This window comes from Strix aluco, chromosome 1, assembly GCF_031877795.1.
Source record: "Strix aluco isolate bStrAlu1 chromosome 1, bStrAlu1.hap1, whole genome shotgun sequence".
NCBI lineage: Eukaryota > Metazoa > Chordata > Aves > Strigiformes > Strigidae > Strix > Strix aluco.
This window is the reverse complement of record NC_133931.1, coordinates 70,591,439-70,608,546: the sequence shown is the minus strand read 5'-3', so window position 1 is coordinate 70,608,546 and position 17,108 is coordinate 70,591,439. Positions and strand designations below refer to the sequence as shown.

Sequence of the window (17,108 nt, the reverse complement as noted above, 5' to 3'; positions counted from 1 at the left end):
GATAAGAAGCACTGAATTACTTTAGAATGGGACAGAGTCTTAACAGATGTATTCGTCTAATGTGAGAGGAATGTGGTGAAATTGTTAAGCAATGTAAAAAGATAGAAAAACTAAAAGGTGTGTGTTATATTATGTAATTGTATAATGGGAAGTCAATGAAATAATTTCTAGTAATAGGCACTCAAGGGGTTGCTCTTTAGTAGGTGCTAAATTTAGACATTGTTAAATTGGCATGGCCAGATAATTAGTTTCAACAGGGCTGTCCAATGAACTTCCTCTATCATTAATGTTGTTTTTTGATAAGCTTTGAAATACTGGAGCAAGAGCACAAAAATGGCTAACGTGCCAACAGTCAAAGAGGGTAAAAGGCATGACCTGGATAATTACATGTCTGTCAGCTTGACATCACTTCTGGGCAAAATAATAAGGGACCTAATTAATAATGAATTAAAGAAGTGTTGTATAATTAGTGCCAATCAACATGAATTATAGGAAAACCAGACCATGTCAAGCTAGCATGATGTATTTTTGATGAAATTAGAAGTAGTGGTTGATAAAACTAAAAGTTAATGTAATATCCTCTGATTTCAGTAAAGATTAGACTTAGTAGTCCATATTTTTATTCAGAAATGAAAGTCTTGTGTGATCAACCAGCAACACTTCACATGTTTTACATGTATTAAAGGGTAGCTAATTCTTAGGTGTGAAAATGTCAGTGTAAAATGAGACTCATTGCTGAAAGGATGCATTCCTCTTGGATTCTTGATGGCATCCTTTCTCAACCCTATGGCACTTAGCTTCTTATCAATGTCCTAAAAACCCCACATAATAGCTACAGATGATTTGCTGAGGATTGAAAGGATGAAGCATTGTTAAGTAAGGAAGAAGATTCAGCAGTGATACTCTTTGCTGCTGCTTACCCAACCAAAGTTGACACAAAGCTGAATGTGTTTCAGTGCAATGAATTGTACAGGAAAAATAAAATGCTGTCCATATTTATTGCAAAAATTCTGTGAAGTGGTAACTGTAACAGCCTGAGTGGCGATTTATCCTGTGTGAGTAGCAGCCTTAATAACTTCACGTAACAGAAAACATTGACTATTACATTTGTCTGGGGGAGTTTGTTAATCATCGTATCACTATGAATTTCCAGTTCAATTCTGTATCTTAAATAACTTTATTGAACTTTTGGGGAATAAATAGGGGTGCATTGAGTAGGCATATCTTTCTGAATTTCACATGAGTGCATTTGTTACTTGAATACTGTGTCCAGTTTGGGGTCTGTAGTTCATTAATTAGTATGGCTAAATTAGACAAAGTTCAGAAAAAGCCATGACGCTAATTACAAGAGTAGAAAATGTGTTGTGTAGTGAAAGCTTCATCTTTGCTCTTCCTCATAAATGAGGTTAAGGCATGACTTGATCAAGGTCTACCAGTACAAATGCAGGGAACAAAACCATGATAATGGATCTTTAGTCTGGCTAAAAAGGGTAAGATCTAGTGGCTGGAAGCTATAGACAAGCAGATTCAGACCAGGGGAAATGGGACTTCACAGTGTGATTTACCAAGGACTGCAGTAGATTCTGCAGCATTCATGACTCTGTTTTTAAGGTTCATATTTTGTAAAATGTGTATTAATTGAAACAAGGCTGGAATCTGGAAACCATTATGGACTGTGTTACAAAGGTAATTAGATCATTGCTCTGGTCCATTCTCAGTCTGTAGAAATGAAACATGTATCAGGCCAGAGACACTGGTTCCACTGAACAGTGGTGCTGTCAAAAATGTCCTCCAGACCTTGTTCTGAATAAGGCACAGAAAGGACTTGAACTTTGTTTTCCCACAAAAATACTCTAGCAGTCTGAGTGATGGGGACTTGAACTCTGCTGTTGCAAAAGAGTCTCTGGCTTTGTAGAAATGTGGAAAAAGATCAAACCTTAAATCCTGATGTTTATCATGAGGAATTGTTATCATCTGCTCAGGGCCTAACAAAGGCAGACAAACTAAAATTAAAAAGTCAGTGCTTTAGGACAACTAGAGGACTTCATATCTGTTCTTACTTTCTCAGTTAAGAGAATATATGTGAAATCTGCACTATTTCTTGGGATGAAAATGAAAAAGGATTGTTTCCATTCAAACTTAAGTCCCAGCTCCCAAAGGTTACTGTAATTTTATTTTTGTCAATATTGCTTTTGTGGTGCTCTCGATACTATACCAGATTCTGGAATGAAGAGGCTTATACTTTTCTAAGCTTTGCTTACCCTCTTCAATGCCACTCTGGATTACAGTGGCTTCTCAGGTTTTTCATGGCTTTGATGAAGTAGCTAGCATTCAGCATGTCCTGTGTTGGATAACAGCATCTTCCTCAAGAACAGCCATGGAATAAAGCTTTTACTGTTTAATCATGAAATGTCTGATGTTTCTGCCAATTAGCATAAATTAGAAGTCATTATACTGAGACATTTTGGGGGAGCCTAACACAATATTAGGGGACCCTGTACATAGCAGTAAAACATCTATCTTTTTTTAATGCTAAGAGCAATTGGAAGGGTTTTTAAGGTATATTTAACACACACACACACACCCCCAAACACCAAACCAAGAAACAAACAATAAAAAACCCCAAACAATAATCCTTGATAGTGGTCTACATTAAAGAGATAAAAATACTAGACGTATTAAAAGGAGAGAAAATATTTAATAAATAATGTCCTGTGATTGGAAAACAGATGATACTTGTATTGAACAATGGTGAAATATGTTCTATTCCAACAGTAAATGGAAAGGATGTTAGGCATATACTCCCAGTAAAAACCTTTACATTTGCAGGACTGGATAACATTGAAAACAATTGGCTGAAGAGCTTTCCCTGTCACTGATATTGACAGATCTAACCTCTTGGAACACAGGTAAGCCTTCAGAAAACTGTAAGAAAGCTAATACGGTAATATTTAAAGATTCTGTTGATGGCAGCATCTTGCTGCTCATTCTTATTGTTTCCTGCTCCATTAAAAGAATGATTAGTGTCTGTTATTTTACCTTCATGAAGGCTTTCATATACCTTATCCTATAACCTTTCTTTTGCTAAGATGCACAGAATGAGTTTTTATTTTTTTTTGTGACTCAGCACTCAGCAATTTTTCAACACCATTAAAATATGATTAGCTACAGTGAACGTAATAACTTAGTATTAAGCACATTGCTGCTGCATGCAGAAAGTAAGTACTGGGGAGGGAATCCCCTTCGTATACAAGGGAACACGTTCACCTTCTTGGATAACGTAGTGCTGGAAGTTTATGCAGACTTGGTTGTCCGCTATGCCCTTTAGATCCTAGCAGTTCCTATGCTATAGATTTGTTCTGTATGCTAGTTCTGTTTCTGACTGTGTGACCTTGCACTTGATTGTATGAAATTTCATTGAGCTTAGATGTGCGCAGCTGAGTGGTTCAAATCGCTTTGTATGCAGTTCTATCTCTGTCTTTTTTTACTCCTCTGCAAATATTTGCATAACCAGATGTGGTTTTGTATTTCTTTCTAATTCTGGATTACAGTTTTGCTTGGTGTCAGGCCTTGCCTAATGAGAAACATCCTTGTTTGACAAGGATTTCCTCATTTGGAACAACTTTCTGAAATCTGCCACCTAGCTATTTCTAATTTCATCTAATGATAGAAATATAACAATAGTGTAAAACTTTTCCTAATGTACTCAAAATATTTACTGGCCTTATATCTTTTACAATATGCATTTTTCCTTGTGTCCCCTGTTCTTTAAGTTTTGATTAATTTATGGAGAACATTTTCTGTGTTCCCTATTTTCTACTGGTTTTATCTTTTGTTTCATTTGGTTTGTTATGATCATATGCATCAATAGTTTATGTAGTTATTTGTAACTATAATCTGCTATTCCCTCTTAAAGCAGGCTCTTATCCAAAGTTCTTAACTGATTGAAAAGTGCTAAAAATTTCATAATAATAGTAATTTTTTTCTGTGATTGTTTGCTTTGCAGATATGGGGATGTGTGTGTTTGTGGTGGAGGGAGGAATACCCAAGCCAGGGTTTGTTTATTTATTAATTCATCACATGTGAAACCCCTCATTTTCCAGCTTGTGATTGAGCTTTTCAGTTCTGAAGTTCTATCTGAATACTTTAAAAATATGCTGCAAACCAGAAGTATTTTGGGAAAAGCAAAGTCCCATTCCATTAAGATTTTTGTTTTTTGAACCTTCTCCACATATTTTAAGGTTTTTCCAACAGTTCTAGTGACACTTCTGTTTATTTAATGAACAAAAAAATGGTTGGTTTCTTGAGGTTGCTACAGTTGCTCACTTTATTTGGTGAAGTTAATCGCTTCCCCATTTGTTGTTATGAACTCTGTAACTGACTGTATTGCTGTGGGAACAGGGAAAAATACCTGGAAATAAAATGTTGTGAATCAAGACACCTGGTCTGCTGTGCTGTACCCATTCAAGTCAAAGAGGAAGAAGCATGTCAAACTTGCTTTCTTGAAATTGCCTGTGTTTCATCCAAGGTCAGAATTATGAATAACCTGATTTTTGATGATCTATGTGGTCATAATCTATGAAATGGGTTTTTTCTCCTTTCAAAAAGGAAACAAACCTTCCTACTCAATGTTCAAATTCTTGTGTTGCTGAAACAGATGATCTTACTAGCCAATGACAGTTTCTTGGTAGGTAGCTTATTGGTATTTTAGGGAATTCCATTTTGTTCTATTTATTAATTTTGTATACTACCCTTTTTTTAAAAAAAATGTTTGCATAACCTGAAAAAATCCATATATTTGGAAGCTGAAAAGAAGCTGATATTATAAATCTTACAATCTAGTACAACAAAATATGACTTTTCTACACTTCTCTATTTCACAGTCTCCATCTACTTGCTTACCTCCATTTGGGCCATTCTGTGCAATGATGTGTATGCAGGTAATATGTAATGGTTTACCTGCCACCTCTCAAATTTATTTGGAATAACCTCGGCCTTTGCTGATGCCTGGGAGCCTGTGAGGGGTATCCCCACTCTGGATGAGTGAGCAGCACGTTGGTTTGGGTGTCACCAACAAGGAAACCTGGCTGAAGCCAGCCCTGCTGTGCGACCTGAGGGCTGTGCCAGGCCTAAGGAGCCAAGGCCATCTCTTACCAGGAGCTAACAGTGCCAGCCTGAGCTGGGACTAGACAAAACTAAAACTGCTACACCTGCACATATACCAAAGGTGGAGGTTGACTACGAGTCAGTCACTTAGTGCAATAAAAATTCGTAGCCCCTGCAAGCCCACCGAGCTCTCCCATGGGGCAGCAGGCTGCTTGGTGGCGATCATCAGGGACAGCTCTCAGGGTGACTCCTTGAGGCTGAGACACCCCTGACCTGGCATCTGACATCTATAATGAGGTAAGCGATATTTTACATTAGGCCTAAAGTATACTGTATGCTAGTGACATTTATCTATATCTAGCTATAGTTTAATTATTAAAAGTGTAGTAAGTAGTAGAGTGTTTCACCACTGTCTAAATCACTAGCTTTCAATTATTGCTTAATTACCATTTGATTTTCATTCAATCATTGATTAATTACCATTTGATCATTGTTTGATCATTAATGAAACCCTTTGAGCTAACCCTATAATGATGACTTCTCTTAATTCACCTGCGACAGAGCTCCATAAGCAAATTAATGGTAAATGAAGTGGGAACCTACGTCCACAGTCAAGTGAAAATGGTGTGGGAATACATGTTGTGTAGAAATATTTCAGTCTGAAGCTTTTATGGGTTTTGGTGTTAGTAGACTAACTAAGGTTCTGTACATCAACCTCTGAAGAAATAACCTTTTCTATGTATTATATTTGTGGAGATAAGAAAAAAATAAATAACATAAATTGTATGAAATTCCTGTTTTATTTCATTTTACTCTCAATCAGCCATAGATTATTCTATTCTCCAGACTATGTCTAGTTTGGTGGAGGGGATTTTTCTGATTCAGGGATCATCTAATGTAAAACAAACAATGAAAGGAAGTGTGTGCTGGGATCCTAAACCATATTGCATCTGACTGAGTGTCATAGCCTCTTAAGCTAGCATCTGCTTTCCTCCTGCATGGTTTCTTTCTGAGTGCATGAATTTCTGCTGAATTGGTTGGATGATGGCAAAAATGTTAGCAAAAGGATGGATATGGCTGCTTTCTTACAGTAAGAGTACTTTGTTGTATAGGATGTGCTTAGTAACACGAGGGCTGAGGGTGCAAACTTGCAAGTAATGAGCACAGGCATCAGAGCTTTGGTTCCTTGCCAAATATTCTAACAATTTGGCTATTATTCCAGTTAGTGTAATGATGACTGAGGTAGAAACACAAGCGATGTTTTCTGGACTCTGAATCCAACCACACACACCTGCCTCCCCCCTCCACGACTTCCCCCCCTGCCCCCTCTTTCTCTTTTTGTCTGTCTTCAGCTCTAACTATTTATCTCACTGGCTGTTGTCAAGCCAAATCCACGTGATTATGTGTTCATCTTTTGTTATATAGGAAATATTACCACTATGATTTCTGGTCTTGGAGCTGAGCAAGGGATTTTTATGTGCTGTAATTCTGTAATTGCCAAGTTCCTCTGTATCCTGGCCTAGTTTTTCAAATAAGGTTTTATGTTAAAAAAAGTGTAGAATAATTGTCCTTTCTTCCTTTCCTTTATGACTACTTGATATAATTTAAAAAGTGGAGCTGAAGCGTATGCAACAAAACCAAACTGGCCAGTATGAGAGTCTAAGCTTAGATTATTTTCTTTTTATCCCTACTTTTTACTTTCTGTACTGTCTTCACTGAGACATATTTATTGCACGAGGATTTCACTATATGGATATTTGTAAAATATTTTTACAAATACAAAGATAGCATTCCATGTTGGTAAATCCTGACTCAGTTACAAAGCAAATAATGATGCAGTACTTCCTGCATTATGAAGGGTGGGTGAAAAAAGCCTTATGTCATTCAAGTAAACGTATGTATGTGTGCATTAGGCAGTTGGAAAAAGTTGAGGGGGAAGAAAACCCACCAACAAGCCCACAATGATTTAATACTTTTTTTTTGGTTGCTTGCCAGTGAAGCCAAGAAAAGTCACATTGTCAGCTCATTACTCTGAACCCCATGGTACTATCTGAAGTGCTTCATGTATCATTCATTACAGCAGGTAGAGGAACAGTGAAATGTGGTTCACTTTAGCAGTAAACTCCTTTAGGACTGTTTGGTTAAGTGACTTAATGGCTTATTCTTAATGTTCTTTTCTTTTATCTTGAGACCTCATAACTCAAAATGACCAAAAATAATTCAAATTCTTCTTGGCAGCAGGTCACCTGTGAAATATTTTCTGTCTAACTTTATTACTTTTGAATACAAAATGCCAAGAAAAATGTGTGTGCATGTCTGGGTATATGAAAGACTTACAGATATATACATCTTCTATGTACATCTATGGCTCCTATATATCTTCTGTATGCTTCTGTGGCTTTTTACAATAGCAAAAAAGAAAAAGTATTTTAAATCACATAAACTATACCTCATTATAACCTGTTCCATCTTAAAAACACTTAAGTCTTGACATAAGCCACTGATAATTGACATAAAAGCAGAAACAAAGGAGAATTCGAGGTGGTGGAACTTACTGGGATAGGGAAAGAAGTAGCGAAGAAAAGATGAGAACTAGTGGGTATTTGGGGAAAACAGAAGAATTCAGAGGCAGCAAACTTTGGTCTAAATTTTTGTCTGATTTTTTTTTTTTTTTTTTTTTTAGTAATACTGAAAATATATATGCGTGGTACATGGAAGAAATTTTAGAAAACATTCAATACTAAGTACAAATAGAAGAACTTGGAAACTATTTAAAAATAAAATGCCCCAGAACTGCCTAGAAGGATAATAGTATTCATTCTCCATACATCTTTTAAATTACATTATCAGAAAAGATAAATGAACAGTCAAAATGAACACTTCATGTAAAGAGAATTTGCCCAGAACAAATCCTTTCTTAGGTAAATTACAGTTATGTGCAGATATAGAAAAAGCGGCAAATTCAAGGGTAGTGGTGTCCTGGGCTGTGATCATGTAAAACTGAGTTAATAGTCCCTCTCTGTAAGACTCTGGTATAACTATACGTAGACCAAAGCAGATTAAATACAAGTCTGACAAAAGGAAATAAATCCTGGCAAAACTTACATAGGGTGACGAATGTTAAGTAACTATTTTCTAGCTTTTGTTTTTTAATAAACCAAGCAAAAGGAAACGCATTTATTAGCATTTTGTGGTCTATCTATTAAGAGCAGTGAATGGGAGAAGTACCAGGCAGCTGTTGGAGGCAGAGCAGGAGGTACTGCAGCATTTCTCAAATCTGACCCAAAGCCTGACTGTAAGACTGCTGTTCTCCTCTTGTACTTCTCTCCCTTAAAACACAAACCATCCGCACAAAATACTAAAGGAAGCATCCTATTTAAATTTAAAAAACCTCACCAAAACAAAAACACAGTGAGTTTGCTGGTCGTCTTATAGCTGGTCTTTGAAGCTGGTCTTCTTATAGCCTATACATTTCTAAGTTTCTACCATCTGTTTTGAAGATACTAACTAATCTCTTTTAATAATGAAAGCTTGAACAGAAAGTCTAGCCATGAATTAGCCAAAAAAATAATTCTGCCATTAACAAATAGCTTGCTCCTTAAAAATTCTTGGTGTTTGGCAAAAAACCAATTACATTGTCAGAGAGAAAGAGAGATCTTATTCTCTACTGCAAATGTATGTCTTCAGATTTTTGGCAAATTTGTTAATCCAGGGAATAATTCTTTTACAGCAGTCTGGGAGTCTGTTAACAGGTGGTTTCTCATTTTTGGAGTGTTCCAACCATAGCTGACTTAAGCTTTGAGCTCTCTGAACGTACTCCGTGATACCCAAACAGTTCTGCAGTTATGGTTACTGACAGGACACAAGCTTAACAAAGAGGCCGTGACATGCAAATGTTAAGAAAGAACAGAATTCAGATGAAAGGGTTTTAAAAACAAATTTAAGCTCACAACAGAAACGTGAACGGGTTGGAAAAAGTTGGTGACATCACAGCATGAATTAGTCTTGCAGGCTTCATGTTTTTCACAGCTGGGACAACATCCTAAAATTCTCCACATGTGTTCAGAGAGCACTGTGGGTTGAATCGATGAGAAATGTCAGATCTGTCACTTGGTTGTTAGTACACTAAGTGGAAAGAAAAAGATGGTGGTTGTGTGGAGATCTGTTACCATCTCATGGCTGCCTTCCTTAGCTTGCTTTAGGCATATTGTGTGGAATAATGCATGCAGCCTTATTAACAGTGATATGTAGCCTAGTAGATAAGGGGGGAGAAGTAGGGTAATTAGCCTGCTAAGAGAGGAAGTTAATATGATGAGCTGTTGGCAAAACTATATGGATTGTTTCATGTGTGGTGGCTCTTTTAAAATTACCTCATTCTATGTGATTGAAGTATACTGCTTAATATTTCCAGGGATTACTGTAAGGAAGGTTCAAATGTAATTCCTTCAGTACTCTTATTTATTTATTTTTTGAAAAGTAAATGCAGATAGACTCTTTTTGTCGGTTCCTAGGATGAATTTCCTTAGACCATGCTGTCTTGACCATGCTTATTTCCTTTCAAAGAATTTATAATATGTTCTTTCTATTATTCTAACTTGCATCTCTGTCTCCTTATTAAGGCTGGTCTCATTAAATGTGTGGTCACAATTTATCTTTGCTTGCTTCTTCACAAAAAAGGAAGAGTGGTTTCTTCAGACTTAACTGTGTTCTCAGCTAGCTGCTGCTTTTTCCTACGTGTCAATGACCCAAAACACCCTTTTACTGTCTGATTTTTTTCGGTATAGCTGTAGAACTGCTTGTTGTTGCCTTTAATGTTCATTGTTAACCAAACCTGGCTTTGTGCCTTGTCTTTCTGGTACTCTCTTGACATGTTTATGCTGTTGCTTTATATTCATTTTTCATTATGTGCCCCTAATACCACCTCTTGTGTAAATCCTTTTATGGGCCAGACTGTTCACTGACAATTTCTGTAATTGGTGTATTTGTACCAAAAGCTCTTACTGACATTTTCATGCAGTGTAACCATGTTTGCTCAGATGTAAAATACTTCTTAAAGACTTCTTTCAATATTTTCTTATTCTCAAAGCATTTTGAAACCAAGATTTGTTCTAAACTTGTATGATAACTCCCCCCATGTAAGTTTACTTGGTTTAGGTGAAATAAAATGTATTGTTATGGCCTCTTACAGACATGCATGTCCAAAGATGTATCTTCTGAACAGGCCATGGGAAAAATAAAACTCTAATGAGTAGATGAAAGTACCAGTTTGTGGTATTGCGGTGATGCAGAATGTTAAAGTGGGGGAGGATTATTTTCTTATTTCTAGCAAAATGGGTGTGACAGGTGCTTTCATTTTCTTGGCAAGCAGTTCCTTAGTTACTGTGCAGGCAGTCACAGAATAATCTTGAATATCAGCTCTTCAGCCAGGATGGGAAAAAAAGGAAGTAGGGCAGAACAGCCATATTCTCATACATTTTAGGCAAGGCAGATAAATGCCAAGAATATTATAAAGTACATAAAGTTAGGGCAGAGAATGCAAGTAAGAGGAGGATGTCCCTTTCTTTAAGCATGAGCAGAGAGGTAAGGTTCACGGTTAGATGCTGCCTGAGTAGAGATCCATTCCAGGCCACAAGAAGGTTCTGTACCTCTTTGTTCTCAACCCCCTCCTTGATGGTGCTCTTTGCAGCCAATCTGGCCACGTAAACTCCGTTTTTGGGTAGTCCATGAGAAACTCAAGGAGCTTTACTGTGCAGATGCATCTTGTATGCTCCAACTCTATGTACCATAGGCAACTACTCACAAAAGAGTTTAGGTGTTCAAGAAGAAGAAACGGGATCAAAATTATTATTACTATTATTTTTGGTACTACATTCAGTTCCTTATTTCTGATGCCATTAACCACTGTTTTCTTTAATGGCATAGCAGTTTCCACTTGTACACTTTAATTTGCTTTTCAACACATATAGTCAACAGGCAGCTCATCTGTCTAAAAAGCTGTATCTTAGTTCATTTATAATGTTGTTGTGTTAGTACAGTCCTTAGGATAACAAATGATAAAATATAAGAGAGTTTGAGTAAAAAAAACCTGTGCTTGGAAGAGTCTCTGGAACTTCTGATACAGTGTATTGGGTTTGTGTGGCAAGGTTTTGGTAGCAGGAGGAGCTACAGGGGTGGTTTCTGTGAGAAGATGCCGGAAGCTTCCCCTTTGTCTGATAGAGCCAATGCCAGCCGGCTCCAAGATGGACCTGCTGCTGGCCAAGGCCAAGCCCATCAGCAACCGTGGTAGTGCCTCTGGGGTAATATATTTAAGAAAGGGTAAAAACTGCTGGGCAACATCAGCCAGAAGAGAGGAGTGAGAATATGTGAGAGCAACAACTCTACAGAAACCAGGGTCAGTTAAAGAGTGGGAGGAGGTGCTCCAGGCACTGGAGCAGAGATTCCCCTGCAGCCCCTGATGAGGCAGGCTGTGCCTCTGCAGCCCATGGAGGTTAAGGGTAGAGCACAATCCACCTGCAGCCTGTGGAGGACCCCACACCAGAGCAGGTGGATACACCCGAAGGAGGCTGTGACCCCACGGGAAGCCCACGCTGGAGCAGTCTCCCAGCAGGACCTGTGGACCCATGGAGAGAGCAGCCCATGCTGGAGCAGGTTTGCTGGCAGGACTTGTGACCCCGTGGGGGACCCACGCTGGAGCAGTCTGTTCCTGAAGGACTGCACCCCGTGACAGGGACCCACACCAGAGTGGTTCATGAATAACTTCAGCCTGTGGGAAAGATGTACACTGGAGAAGTTCATGTTCTCCTGGGGGTGGGACCCCACGCTGGAGCAGGGGAAGAATGTGAGGGGAAAGGAGCAGCAAATATAATGTGTGATGAACTGACTGCAACCCACATTTCTTGTCCTCCTGTGCCACTTGGAGGAAAGAGGTAGAGAATTCAGGAATGAAGTTGAGCCCAGGAAGAAGGGAGGGGTGGGAGGAAAGTGCTTTAAGATTTATTTTTATTTCTCATTTTTTGGTACATACCTTGTTCTATTACCACTTTCACTCCCCCTAGTAACAGATAATGGCACACAGAAAGGCTGATCTGTACTTCTTGATCTTGGTTAGATGTATCAAACTTGCTAAAGAATTTAAGTGTTGGGTGTGAAAATTCATAGCTGTTCAAAGATCCTTCATTCCTCTCCCGCAGCGTGGCTGCTTCTGGATGTCAACCCAGCTCCTTTTGCAATAGCTACTGAGACTACTGAAACAGACAGGTTGCCTGGAACTATCTTTTGTTTCCAAACGTTTTTTTTTGTTGTTATTGGATTTAGACTCGGGAATTCTATTGACAGGTGAACCTGATCTCACTAAACATTTTGCACAGCCTAAAAAAAAAACCCAAACCCCACAGCGATTTCCATTCTGTGTCCTCTTCATAGAAGTAATCCCAACAAGTAGTTGAGGTTGAAGTTGTGAAACTACTTAAGTGCTGTGTAGGGATAATCAGTGCCCCTCACTCCACAAGATTTTCTTAATCATGTCTCAAATCCATGTTAAAACACAAAGAATAAGATTATCTTATATTCAACATATATTTTTTGTTAACTAACATTTATAGTTCTAGATCCTTTTGTTATTTCTATATGCTTCCTCAAAAATTGCTAAGACCTTAAGAGTCTTCAAAGAATTGCAACAGTGAGTTCCCCAATTGTAAGGAACTAGAGGAATTAATGTCTCAAACATTCATTGACATGAAAAGCCTCAAGGACAAATTGTGGCCTTTGTGATGAGTCTAAGGAATGAATTATCTGCCTAGGGAAGCATAGAATGTATCGAAGGGTGCACAGCTCTGCTCCCTTCTAGTTGTATAGCCAAAATCCTTAGATAAGCCTCGAAGGGAGGAGACGTAAACTGAGTAAAACCATATGTTTGGGTTAAGGCCTACATCTTAATTTATGACTATAGCCTTGAAGAAGAGCTAAAAGACTGATAAGAGAGATAAACAGCCAATACCAGATGGAGCTATACTTGACCAAGAAACAAAAACTGAGGAAAAGGTAAAGGTGGTAGGGGGAGATTGTGACCACCGAATCAATTGGACAAAAGCGTTAATGTACCCCATTCCCCCTCAACGCATGCACAGAACTCATGCTCCACCTTTTCCCCATTCTCATGGAAATGAGTTTGTGGAATACCTGTCTTTTTTTGTCTAGCATGCTAATCAGATGATAAGATGAACTTAAAAGGTGACAGAAAGCTTTGTTGTGTGTGCACCCACCACCCAAGATTACTGGACCTGAGACAACGCTGGATCCAGGGGTGGTGACCAGATTTTTTTAACTCTCTCTCCTTTCTTTTTTCTTTACCTTTCCCTTCTTTTCTTTCTTATAGATTTATAAGCAACCACATTGCCTATTACCCTTTGCCAAGTTTAAGTTGTTTCTACAGCAAGTAAAACATTTTAGCTGGTCATCTGCTGTCATTTCACCTTAATTTAACCTGAGGGAATTACAGAACCATTATGACTCCCTGGACTCCCAGCAGGGTCATGACACCAGTCCATACACATTTTTGTGGGGAAAAGATCTTTTTAGGGGGGATTGCATTTTCCATTTTCACATTTCTTGACTCCTTGTGAAAGGTGGAATAGAAGATCCTGATAGATCTTCTGTATATCCTTTACAATGCGAAGGAGAATTCATAAATATCCTATATTTTGTGTGTGTTGGATGGGGGAGGGGGGTGGGGAGGGAAGGGAGGTAGTGGGGCAGGGGACTACAGTGGTGGCTCCCTGTGAAAAGCTTCTTGAAGCTACCCCAGCTCCAAGTCAGACCCACCTTTGGCCAAGGCCTCTGTAATAACATATTTAAGATGGGGAACCTGGGAGAAGTTGGAGTTGTGAGGAGACGTTGTGAGGGAGACACCAATGCAAACACAAAGGTCAGTGGAAGGAAGGGGGTGGGGGGAGGTGTGCCAGAGCAGACACTCCCCTGCAGCCCATGGCGAGAGGACAGGCTGTGCCCCTGCAGCCCGTGGAGATCCATGGTGGAGCAGATGCCCACCTGCAGCCTGTGGAGGACCCCACATGGGAGCAGGTGGCTGTGCCTGAAGAAGGCCGAGACTCTGAGGGAATCCCGTGCTATTCTAGTTTTGCGCTGGGAGGACTGCAACACTTGGGAGGGACACAGGAGTGCAGACGCAGTTACCAAAGTGCCAAATAAGAGAGAATGAAAGCATTTTTTGTTGCTGTTGTTGTTTATTATGCAGTCCTGTGACGCTGCTGGAGCCACCTCACACAAAGGATCCTGGATGGCTGGGGCACGTGCTAGGTGATCCCTGTGGCAGATCCCACAGCCATTGATGATGATTCTTGAGGTTGATCCACCTCCATGGGCTCCATGCTGTCATTTGGCCTGGGCCTCACACCATGTCTCAGCAGATAGACATGCTGGGGCCTCATGCTGGTCCCCTGTGTGTCCACAGTTGTGTGCTAGACAACGCTGGTTGCATAAGTGCGGACGGTGGCTCTCATGGCACGAGGGATGATGATGATGTTGTGGTTGTTGTTCCTCCACTGACCACCCTCCTTCAGGCTCCTGGGAGGTGCCTTCCTCTTTGGTGGATGCAGGAAGTGTCTCTGTGCTGCCTCATGCAAAGGTGGGCAGCCGCCTGCCTCGCTGCTCCAGCTCCTCTCCCTTCCAAGCATGCTTGGCTTCTGAGGGCCTGAAAGCTCAGCAGCTTGTGGGCCAGTTGCAGGGGCCTCTGTTTTTGTAGGGCCAGAACAAAAGGCCATTGAGATGGTGATTGTGACTGCAGCCGATATGAGTGGCCAACTGTGGCAGGTTTGAGTGTGGGGAGACCTATGGCCTGAGAGATGCCCAAATGTGGGAGAAGGAGGAGGGCCATGGGGGCTGAGGGTCCCTTTCCTGGGGCTCACTCCTACCTGCCATGGTGCTTGCCCAGGAGAAAGGCTGCCTTTTGGGCACAGGGACTGCCCTCTACCTCCCTTCATGGGCACTGGACAGTGGCAACCATGTTCCAGGAGGGTTGGGAGTCCTCAGTGACCCTTGAACCAGTGGCCTGCAAGTGGACAGCCCCCTGGCCTTGGCAGTGGCTGAGAGGGGGCAAAGCATCCAGACATCCTGCTGGCAGGAAAGGGAGACCCAGCCAGCCTGCACAAGGTCTGACAGCTCTCCATGAGGGAGTTGTTAACTGCCAAGTGTGGTGTGAGCTCTTCTTTCTCATCCCCCAGCCCTGGCCCTGAAGTGTGAAGAGGTGCCATCTCTTCTGCATGGAGCCCTGAGGGAGTGGGATGGAGAGGGCTATATATTCAGCCCATGCATCCAGATCATTTATAAAAACATTAAAGAGCACTGGCCCTAAAATTGAGCCCCGGGGAACCCCAGTGATGTCTGGCTGCCAGCCTGATGTAAACACATTTACTAGAACTCTTTGAGCTTGACCCACCAGCCAGTTGCTCACCTAACATATTATGGACTTGTCTAGCTGCATGCTGGACATTTTTTCCAGAGGAATACTTCGAGAGACAGTAGCAAAAGTGTTGCAATAATTCCAAAATCCCCCACATCTGCTGGCTTTCCTTGGTCAAATGGATGGAAATTAAGTTAGTTAAGGAGGACTTTCCCCTTGTGAACCTGTGCTGGCTATGACCAATGTCTGTGTTGTCTCTCAAGTGTTTTTCAGTATCTACCAGAATGACCTTCTCCATAATTTTAACTAGCACTGAAGTGAGACTGACAGGCCTGTAGTTACCAGGGTCTGTCTTCTTACCCTTCTTGAAAACTGGGACAACATTAGCCAGCTTGTCATTGTCTGGGACCTCTCCAGACTCCCAAGACCATTGAAAAATAATGGAAAGAGGTCCTGTGATAACATCAGCCAGCTCTTTCAGTACCCTGGGATGAATCCCAATGGGCCCCACATATTTTGGTGTATCCAACTGGAGAAACAAGTCTTGAGAAGCTCAGTCAGCTTGGAGTTTATCATCACCCCAGCCATGGTCTTCTAACAGAGGGTTCTGGTGTTCCAGGGTTCATCATCGCTGTTGAAGACAGAGGCGGAGAAGGCATTAAAGGTCTCTTGCTTTGTCTACACACCTCTTTGTGAGGTGACTGACCTTGTCAAGCAACAGACCAATGTTATCTCTGATCCTCTTTTTGCAGTGAACATATTTTTAAAAACCTTTTCTGTTGTCTTTCACTGTACTGGCCAGCTTGAAGTCTAATCAAGCCATGTCTGCACAAATTTTCTCCCTACTGTGGTGAACAGCATGTCTGTAGTCCTGCTGTGTTGCCTGTCCTTTCTTCCAATGTCCATACACTTTCCTTTTGTGCCTAAGTTCTAGAAAAAGGTCCCTACTCAGTCAAACCGGCCTTCTGCCTCACTTGCTTGACTTCCCACACTTTGGAATTGCCTGCTCTTGCACTCTTAAGCGATTGCTCTTAAAAAGTGATCACTGTTCATGGACCTCCAATACCTTCAAAAGCAGGTTCCCAGTGGACCTTATGTGCTAGTTCTTCCTCCAGCCTGAAGTCTTCTCTTCCCATGTCCAGGATCAAAGTTTTGCTGGCAGTTCTTCTCCTATCACCAATGACTTGAAACTCAACTACTTGGCAGTCACTCTGACCAAGTCAGCCACCAATCACTGCTTCACCTGCGAGACCCTCTCTGTTTGCAAACAACAAGCCTAGGAGGGCACTTTTCCTAGTCAACTCCCTTAGTACCTGCACCAAGAAGTTACTTTCAATGTGCTTCAGCAATTTCCTGGACCTGTTTGTGCCTGCTGTATGATATGCCCAGTTAACACCTGGGAAGTTCAAGTCATCCATCAGAATAGACGAGAGTAGCTGATCTACAGATACCCCTTAATTCTTTAGAGAATAATTCATTGTTGTCGTCATCCTGGCTGGGTGGTCAATAGCACACTCCCACAATCTCTGCTTTATTTGCTTTCCCCTTCATTCTCACCCAGAGGCTCTCAACTGTGTTGTCACTTTTC

The 17,108-nt window shown here is 40.6% G+C and overlaps 1 long non-coding RNA gene across 1 annotated transcript in view; it reads left to right on the top strand.

Moving 5' to 3' along the window:
- Window positions 1–2,713: 2,713 nt before the first annotated feature.
- Window positions 2,714–17,108, top strand: part of LOC141933354 (uncharacterized) — a 33,737-nt gene continuing 19,342 nt past the window's right edge. Inside the window, exon 1 of the long non-coding RNA XR_012626063.1 lies at window positions 2,714–2,909. This is a non-coding gene — a long non-coding RNA (uncharacterized LOC141933354). The remainder of the gene's footprint in view (window positions 2,910–17,108) is intronic.